This window comes from Panthera tigris, chromosome B1 (assembly GCF_018350195.1).
Source record: "Panthera tigris isolate Pti1 chromosome B1, P.tigris_Pti1_mat1.1, whole genome shotgun sequence".
Lineage (NCBI taxonomy): Eukaryota > Metazoa > Chordata > Mammalia > Carnivora > Felidae > Panthera > Panthera tigris.
In genome coordinates, this window is record NC_056663.1 from 168,916,648 (window position 1) to 168,926,639 (window position 9,992).

General features: G+C 40.2%; 1 pseudogene; it reads left to right on the forward strand.

Annotated features, from left to right (window-relative positions):
- The first annotated feature begins 8,305 nt into the window (after window positions 1–8,305).
- LOC102950365 lies at window positions 8,306–9,728 on the forward strand (annotated as a pseudogene).
- Window positions 9,729–9,992: the final 264 nt, after the last annotated feature.

A 9,992-nucleotide genomic window follows, 5' to 3' on the forward strand; every position in this document is an offset into this window, starting at 1 on the left:
CCAAGAATGGCCCTTCCGAGTTCTCCCCAGCCAGGAGAGGGGGAGGGGCTTTTATATTTTAGCACCATGGGATGAAGGCTGTCCCCAGTCGGGGGGTGTAACCTTGGGCTCCACCAGGTGGCAATTCCCAAAGACAGATATTAGCCAACAACCTTCTCAGTAGCTAGAGGACTGAGCCCTTTAATCCTTAAGCAGGGGTCTGGGCAATGCATCACATCCTCCAAAGAAGGGTAAGCCCTTATAATATAAAATTTCTGATTAACCACCTTAAGCTGAAATAGGTTCCATGGAAGATGTTTTGCCAAAGCTATTTTTTTTAAGTTTACTTATTTATTTTGAGACACAGAGAGGGAGAGAGACAATCCCAAGCAGGCTCCACACTGTCTGTGCAGAGCCCGATGCTGGGCTCAAACTCACAGAACTGTGAGATCGTGACTTGAGCTGAATTCAGTTTAACCAACCAAGCCACCCAGGTGCCCCCAAAGCTATTTTTTAAGAATGTTTATTTATTTTTGAGAGAGAGAGTATGAGTGGGGGAGGGGCAGAGAGAGGCTGCTGGGGGAGAGAGGACCCCAAGCAGGCTCTATGCTGACAACAACGAGCCTGACATGGGGCTCAAACTCACAAACCTTGAGATCATGACCTGAACCAAAGTCGGTCGCTCAACCAACTGAGACACCCAGGCGCCCCATCACCAAAGCTATTTAAATCCTGATTTGATGGCTGGCATCAACAACTGCTCAACAGTCTGATCCTTATGGGTTCAAACATGTCTATACACTAAAGATGTTGTGGTTCATGATGGCCACGAAGAAAAATCCTGAATTCTTCTCCTCCCGTGGACACACCGAATCTACAACTACATGTGGCACAATTTCCTCTGGAAAACAAACAAACAAACAAACAAAGCCAAAACTAGCTGAGAGACTCCTACATATCCAGCAAATGAGAAGAAACCCACATCCAAGCAGGGAGAAGTGAAGACAGTCTCACCATAAACCACACCCTGCGGTGGCAACTCACAATGGTGAGGGAGCTCAAAATACTGAGCTTCTCTCTGAGGAGCAAAAGGTATGAAACCAATATTGGGAACCCCAAATCTTTTTTTTATTTATTTATTTTTGAGAGAGAGCCAGCCAGACAGAGCACAAGCAAGGAAGGGGCAGAGAGAGAGGGAGACACAGAATCTAAAGCCAGCACAGAGCCCGATGCAGGGCTCGAATTCATGAACTGTGAGATCATGACCTGAGCTGAACTTGAATGCTCAACTGACTGAGCCATGCATGTACCCCATGGGAACACCAAATCTTAAGACCTGCATCTGAAGGATGAGCCCCCAAAACATTGTGTTTTCAAAGTCAACAGGGCTCGTGTCCAGAGATCCACAAGGCTTTAGTACAAACTGAGAAACATTTCTAAAGGACTCACCCTCACCAGGGTCCAGATTAAAAAGTGCCCAGACTTGGAGGGAGCCAAGATGGCGGAACAGCATGGAAGTTTTTTGTGTGTCTTGTCAATGAAATACAGTCAGACCAACACTAAACCATCCTGCACACCTATAAAACTGATCTGATGATTAACAAAACAATCTGCACAACCTGAACCACAGAATTCAGCAAAAAAAAGAGAAAAAATTCATTTTTATTTTCAATTTTTATTAAAAATATCTTTCTTTAATTTTTTTACTATATTTTTTATTTTTGTGTAAATTTTTCAAATTCCATTTTACTCCCATCATTTTATTTTAGTCTACTTCAGTGTATTAACTTTTCAAATTTTCAAACAATTTCCTTTTTTTTTATTTTTCTCTTTTTCATTTTTCTTTTTCTTGAATAAAGAGAAAAAATTCATTTTTATTTTTATTTTTTATTAAAAATATTTTTCTTTAATTTTTTTCTACTATATTCTTTACTTTTGTGTATATTTTTTCAAATTCTATTTTACTTCCATCATTTCAATTTAGTCTACTTCAGTGCATTCATTTTTTTCAAATTTTCAAACTATTTCCTTTGTTTTTCTTTTTTTCTCCCTTTTTTCTCTAATCTATCAAGCCACTTTCTTTTTTTTTTTTAATTTCTTTTAACGTTTATTTATTTTTTGAGACAGAGAGAGACAGAGCATGAACAGGGGAGGGTCAGAGAGAGAGGGAGACACAGAATCCGAAACAGGCTCCAGGCTCTGAGCTGTCAGCACAGAGCCCCACGCGGGGCTCGAACTCACAGACCGTGAGATCATGACCTGAGCCAAAGTCGGACGCTCAGCCGACTGAGCCACCCAGGTGCCCCTTTCAAGCTACTTTCAACACTCAGACCAAAACACACCTAGGATCTAGCATCATTTATTCGATTTTGTGTGTGTGTGTGTTTAATTTTTTAATTTTAATTTTTTCTACCTCATTAATTCCTTTTCTTCCTTCAAAATGATGAAATGAAGGAATTCACCCCAAAAGAAAGAGCAGGAAGAAACGACAGTCAGGGACTTAACCAACAGAGATACAAGCAAGATGTCTGAACCAGAATTTAGGATCACGATAATAAGAATACTAGCTGGAGTTGAAAACATATTAGAATCCCTTTCTGCAGAGATAAAAAAAGTAAAAACTAGTCAGGATGAAATAAAAAATGCTATAACTGAGCTGCAATCACGAATGGATGCCGCAGCAGCAAGGATGGATGAGGCAGAACAGAGAATCAGCAACACAGAGGACAAACTTATGGAGAATAATGAAGCAGAAAAAAAGAGGGAGATTAAGGCAAAAGAGCACAATTTAAGAATTAGAGAAATCAGTGACTCATTAAAAGGAACAACATTAGAATCATAGGGGTCCCAGAAGAGGAAGAGAGAGAAATAGGGGTAGAAGGGTTATGTGAGCAAATCATAGAGGAAAACTTTCCTAACCTGGGGAAAGACACAGACATCAAAAACCAGGAAGCACAGAGGACTCCCATTAGATTCAACAAAAACCGACCATCAACAAGGCATATCACAGTCAAATTCACAAAATACTCAGGCAAGGAGAGAATCATGAAAGCAGCAAGGGGAAAAAAGTCCAAGGGAAGACAGATCAGGTTTGCAGCAGACCTATCCACAGAAACCTGGCAGGCCAGAAAGGAGTGGCAGGATATACTCAATGTGCTGAATCAGAAAAATATGCAGCCAAGAATTCTTTAGGCAGCAAGGCTGTCATTCAAAAGAGGAGAGATAAAAAGTTTCCCAGAAAAACAAAAATTAAAGGAATCTGTGACCACTAAACCAGCAAAAAATTTTAAGGGGGACCCTCTGAGGGGAGAAGAGATGAAAATATAAATACATACATACATACATACATACATAACCAAAAGCAACAAAGGTTAGAAAGGACCAGAGAACACCACCAGAAACTCCAACTCTACAAGCAACATAATGGCAATATTCATAACTTTCAGTACTCACTCTAAATGTCAATGGACTCAATGCTCCAATCAAAAGACATAGGGTAACAGAATGGATAAGAAAACAAGATCCATCTATATGCTGTTTACAAGAGACCCACTTTAGACCTAAAGACACCTTCAGATTGAAGAAGTAAGGGGATGGAGAACCATCTATCATGCTAATGGTCAACAAAAGAAAGCTGGAGTAGCCATACTTATATCAGACAGTCTAGACTTCAAAATAAAGACTGTATCAAGAGATGCAGAAGGGCATTATATCATTTAAGGTGTTTATCCACCAAGAAGTAAACATTTATGTGCCAAATGTTGGAGCACCCAAATATATAAGTCAATTAATCACAAACATAAAGAAACTTATTGATAGCAGTACCATAATAGTAGGAAACTTCAACACCCCACTCACAGCAATGGACAGATCATCAAATCAAACAATCAACAAGGAAACAATGGCTTTGAATGACACACTGGACCAGATGGACTTAACAGATATATTCAGAACATTTCATCCTAAAGCAGCAAAATATACATTCTTCTCCAGTGCACATGAAACGTTCTCCAGAACAGACCATATACTGGGACACAAATTAGCCCTCAGCAAGTACAAAAAGATCAAGATCATACCATGCATATTTTCAGACCACAACACTATGAAACTCAAAATCAACCACAAGAAAAATAAGGAAAGGTAACAAATACTTGGAGACTGAAGAACATCCTACTAAAGAATGAATGGGCTAACCAGAAGTTAAAGAGGAAATTAAAAAGTATATGGAAGCCAATGAAAATGATAATCACAACCCAAAACCTCTGGGATGCGGCAAAAGTAGTCATAAGAGGAAAGTATATAGCAATCCAGGCCTTCCTAAAGAAGGAGGAAAGATCTCAGATACACAATCTAATCTTATGCCTTAAAGAGCTGGAAAAAGAACAAATAAAACCCCAAACCAGCAGAAGACAAGAAATAATAAAGATTAGAGCAGAAACCAATGCTATCGAAACCAAAAAAACCACAGTAAAACAGATCAATGAAACCAGAAGCTGGTTCTTTGAAAGAATTAACAAAATTGATAAACCACTAGCCAGTTTGATCAAGAAGAAAAAGGAAAGGACCCAAATAAGTAAAATCAAAAATGAAAGAGGAGAGATCACAACCAACACAGCAGAAATAAAAACAATAATAAGAGAATATTATGAGAAATTACATAAATAAATGGGCAATCTGAAAGAAATGGACAAATTCCTAGAAACATACACTATCAAAACTGAAACAGGAAGAAATAGAAAATTTGAACAGAACCATAACCAGTAAGGAAATCGAATTAGTAATCAAAAATCTTCCAAAAAACAAGAGTCTAGGGCCAGATGGCTTTCCAGGGGAATTCTACCAAACATTTAAGGAAGAGTTAACACCTATTCTCTTGAAGCTGTTCCAAAAAATAGAAATGGAAGGAAAACTTCCAAACTCATTCTATCAAGCCAGCATTACCTTGATTCCAAAACCAGACAGAGACCCCACTAAAAAGGAGAACTATAGACCAATTTCCCTGATGAACATGGATGCAAAATGCTTCCACAAGATATTAGCCAACTGGATCCAACAATACATTAAAAAAATTATTCACCACGACCAAGTGGGATTTATACCTGGGATGCAGGGATGGTTCAATATCCACACAACAATCAACGTGATTCATCACATCAATAAAAGAAAGGACAAGCAAGAACCACATGATCCTCTCAATAGATGCAGATAAAGCATTTGACAAAATACAGCATCCTTTCTGGATAAAAACCCTCAAGAAAGTAGGGATAGAAGGATCATACCTTGAGATCATAAAAGCCATATATGAATGACCCAACACTAATATCATCCTCAATGGGGGAAAACTGAGAGCTTGAGGAACAAGACAGGGATGTCCACTCTCGCCACTGTTATTCAACATAGTATTGGAAGTTTTAGCCTCTGCAATCAGACAACACAAAGAAATAAAAGGCATCCAAATTGGCCAGGAGGGGGTCAAACTTTCACTCTTTGCAGATGACATGGTACTCTATATGGAAAACCCTAAAGATTCCACCAAAAAACTGCTAGAACTTATCCGTGAATTCAGTAAAATCGCAGGATATAAAATCAACACACAGAAATCGGTTGCTTTCCTATTCACCAACAATGAAGCAACAGAAAGAGAAATCAAGGAATTGATCCCAGGTACAATTGCACCAAAAACCATATAATACCTAGGAATAAATCTAATCAAAGCAGTGAAAAATCTATACACTGAAAACTCTAGAAAGCTTATGAAAGAAATTGAAGAAGACACACACAAAAAAATGGAAAAAGATTCCATGCTCCTGGATAGGAAAAACAAATATTGTTAAAATGTCGATACTACCCAAAGCAATCTACATATTCGATGCAATCCCTGTCAAAATAACACCAGCATTCTTCACAGAGCTAGAACAAATAATCCTAAAATTTTTATGGAACCAGAAAAGACCCCAAATAGCCAAAGCAATCTTGAAAAAGAAATCCAAAGCTGGAGGCATCACAATCCCAGACTTCAAGCTATACTACAAAGCTGTAATCATCAAGACAGTATGGTACTGGCACAAAAACAAACACTCAGATCAATGGAACAGAATAGAGAACCCAACAATGGACCCACAAACATATGGCCAACTAATCTTTGACAAAGCAGGAAAGAATACCCAAAGGAATAAAGATAGTCTCTTCAGCAAGTGCTGCTGGGAAAACTGGACAGCGACATGCAGAAGAATGAACCTGGACCACTTTCTTACACCATATACAAAAATAAACTCAAAATGGATGAAAGACCTCAATGTAAGACAGGAAGCCATCAAAATCCTCGAGGAGAGGGGCGCCTGGGTGGCGCAGTCGGTTAAGCGTCCGACTTCAGCCAGGTCACGATCTCGCGGTCCGTGAGTTCGAGCCCCACGTCAGGCTCTGGGCTGATGGCTCGGAGCCTGGAGCCTGTTTCAGATTCTGTGTCTCCCTCTCTCTCTGCCCCTCCCCCGTTCATGCTCTGTCTCTCTCTGTCCCAAAAATAAATAAAAACGTTGAAAAAAATTAAAAAAAAAAAAATCCTCGAGGAGAAAGCAGGCAAAAACCTCTTTGATCTTGGCTGCAGCAACTTCTTACTCAACAGGTCTCCAGAGGCAAGGGAAACAAAAGTGAAAATGAACTATTAGCGCCTCATCAAAATAAAAAGCTTCTGCACAGCAAAGGAAACAGTCAACAAAACTAAAAGGCACATGATGTAACAGGAGAAGATATTTGCAAATGACATATCAGATAAAGGGTTAGTATCCAAAATCTATAAAGAACTTCTCAAACTCAACACTCAAAAAACAAATAATCCAGTGAAGAAATGGGCAAAAGACATGAATAGACACTTCTCCAAGGAAGACATCCAGATGGCCAACCGACACATGAAAAAATGCTCAACATCACTCATCATCAGGGAAATACAAATCAAAACCACAATGAGATACCACCTTATACCTATCAGAATGGCTAACATTAACAACTTAGGCAACAACAGATATTGGCGAGGATGCGGAGAAAGAAGATCTCTTTTGTATTGTTGGTGGCAATGCAAGCTGGTGCGGCCACTCTGGGAAACAGTATGGAGGTTCCTCAAAAAGCTAAAAATAGAACTACCCTACAACCCAGCAATTGCATTATTAGGTATTTATTCAACTGATACAGGTGTGCTGTTTCGAAGGGACACATGCACCCCAATGTTTGTATCAGCACTACTGACAACAGACAAAGTATGGAAAGAGCCCAAATGCCCATTGATGGATGAATGAATAAAGAATATGTGGTGTATATATACAATGGAGTATTACTCGGCAATCAAAAAGAATGAAATCTTGCCATTTGCAACTATGTGGATGGAACTCGAGGGTATTATGCTAAGTGAAATTAGTCAGTGAGAGAAAGATAAATATCATATGACTTCACTCATATGAGGACTTTAAGAGGCAAAACAGATGAACATAAGGGAAGGGAAACAAAAATAATATAAAAACAGGGAGGGGGACAAAACATCAGAGACTCATAAATATGGAGAACAAACTGGGGGGGTGGGGGTGGGAGGGGGGATGAGCTAAGTGGGTAAGGGGCCCTAAGGAATCTACTCCTGAGATCATTGTTGCACTATATGCTAACTAATTTGGATGTAAATTTTAAAAAACTAAAATTAAAAATAATAATTAAAAAAAAGTGCCCAGACTTTCTGTGAAAGGAGGTGTATCTGCTTGTCTGAAAGCAGTGGCCTGAGGGACAGGTATCTAATTTAACATACAGCAGGGGGTCTGCTGAAATACCCCCCAGGTATGGCTGCTGGCAGTGCCATCTTCCTACTTTCTTTCTGCCTTGCCCTGCTCACCAGCATCAACAGAAAGGAGCTCACACCAGCCTCAGGCACCCCGATTTTTGTGGCTGCCTAGATCTCACAGCTCGGGGGGCAGTGGAACTTACATCTGCGGGCCTTGTAGGACTGTTACCAATGGAGAAAGACTTCCTAACCAGCGACCACCTCAAGGCACAGCAAGAGGAACCTGGTCTTTCTGTGAAAGAACTAATAGCAGTGCATACTCTGAAAAGTTCAAGTCTGGAAGTTAAACTGGAACACCAATAATCTGAAGCATTTGGAACTGGTCACACATGAGCATCCTGTGGGAGTAGCGTCCTGTGCTACAAGATTCTGACTCTCCATTTCTTCCCAACCACTCTTTCCACCCAGAATGGCTTCTGTGGCTTGATCCCTAAGTGGTCTTCTAGGAAGACCATGTATGTTGACTGATGCCTACTATGAGATGAACAGAATCCTGCCTCTGAAACAATGTCATATCTGTATCCTACAAGTGATGGACAGAACACCCCAAAATACAAAAAGGCTACATATGCTAGCATTCAGACAGAAGACTGGGGCCAGTTCGTGCACGTGTGTCATAATTAACACTGCCCATCATGGGCAAAAAAGATGCAATAAAAGCTCTGAAGTAAAGGATTTCCCAAAACTACAATCATTAAGAAATCCAACTGACCTTGTCACTTACTGATCTGTGCACGCAGAACTGTGGTCCCAGTTTTCAATCTCTGATTGTGAAGAAGGAATTCATTAATGATAATCTAGTTAAGCTGCTGAATCCCAGGTATATCTTGCCATTAGACATTCAGAGTAGACTCTTAAATTTCATTAAGATTTGGTCACAGCATCTCCCAGGAGGTGTGGATGTAAGCGAAGTGAAAGAAGTATAGCTTGACCTTCTTAAGAAAGGTGTTCAGTTTCCTCCCTCAGATGCAAGGATGAAACAGTAAGACAAGAGACTGCTCAGATCTCATTGAATTCTACTGAACCAGCTCTTCTTTCTATAATTGTTCTCAAGAGCTCTACTATTACACTGGTCCCACAACAGATTGGACAATTGCACAGTGAATTAGATATGGTGAAAATGAATGTGAGGGTGCTGTCCACCATACTGATGCAGACTCACCGTGTTCCTGGGTCTGAAAATCTTGAAGGCATAGAGCTACTGCAGAAACTTTATATAAAAGATGGGTCAGGAGACACAGGATGGGATCATGGATGTGCTTGTGGTAGTGGAGAATGAAAATGTAACTGTTGAGCTAATTCAAGTGAATGAGGATTTAGATAATGCTATCTTTGGATATGAGAGATTTAGTCAAAAACAACGAAGAATTTTGGAGCAAAATAGGAACCAGAGGAAAGATGCCAATACCACCAGGGAAACTTAAGCCTCGTCCTGCAATCTCCTTGTCCTGAGTCCCAGCCCTCCAATGCGTGGGGCCACTCTGGGAGAGCTCAGTCACTCTGGGACACGAACGCTCAGCTTTCAGACTTACACTTCAGCTCTCCAAGTCCTGTTGTAACAAGTTGAAACCTACTCTTCATCCACAAGTAGATTTGCTAGCCTTGGCAAATACAGAAACATCCCTGTTTACCCAAAGGACCAGCCAAAATCTCCCCTCAAGTCTTACATATGAGAGTTTTCTGAAACATTCAAATGCAGTGTTACTATAGTTGGGTTAGTCTACAGACCATTCCAGCAACACTATCAAGCTGGAGACTGTCATCCTAGCCCAGCAATCACTCAGCAATGACGAAGAATGATCTCCAGCCACCCAATTACTACGAGGTAATGGAGTCTGACCCCTTAGCTCCTGCTGTCACTACAGAAGCTAGGTATGAAAACACTGATGCTTATCACCACAAAGGAGCTCAAAGCCACAGTGACTGCTAAGGTGAAAATGGATGACTGGCCTGTTAACTACATTAGAGGTGCTGATTCTCTAACAGGTAGACCCTGGGCAGCTCTGAAGCTCAGAAGACAAGACCTACTTACGAATCAAAATGGTGGAACACTTCTCCTCTGCAATAATGAGGTTTAGCAGAAGAGTAACAGTTCCAGGGTAACATCAGTGGTTCCTGACCACAGCACAAGGTGTATGTTATCTCAAAAGAACTTGGTTTAACATATATTCACTTTAAAACTTCAGCAGAGGGA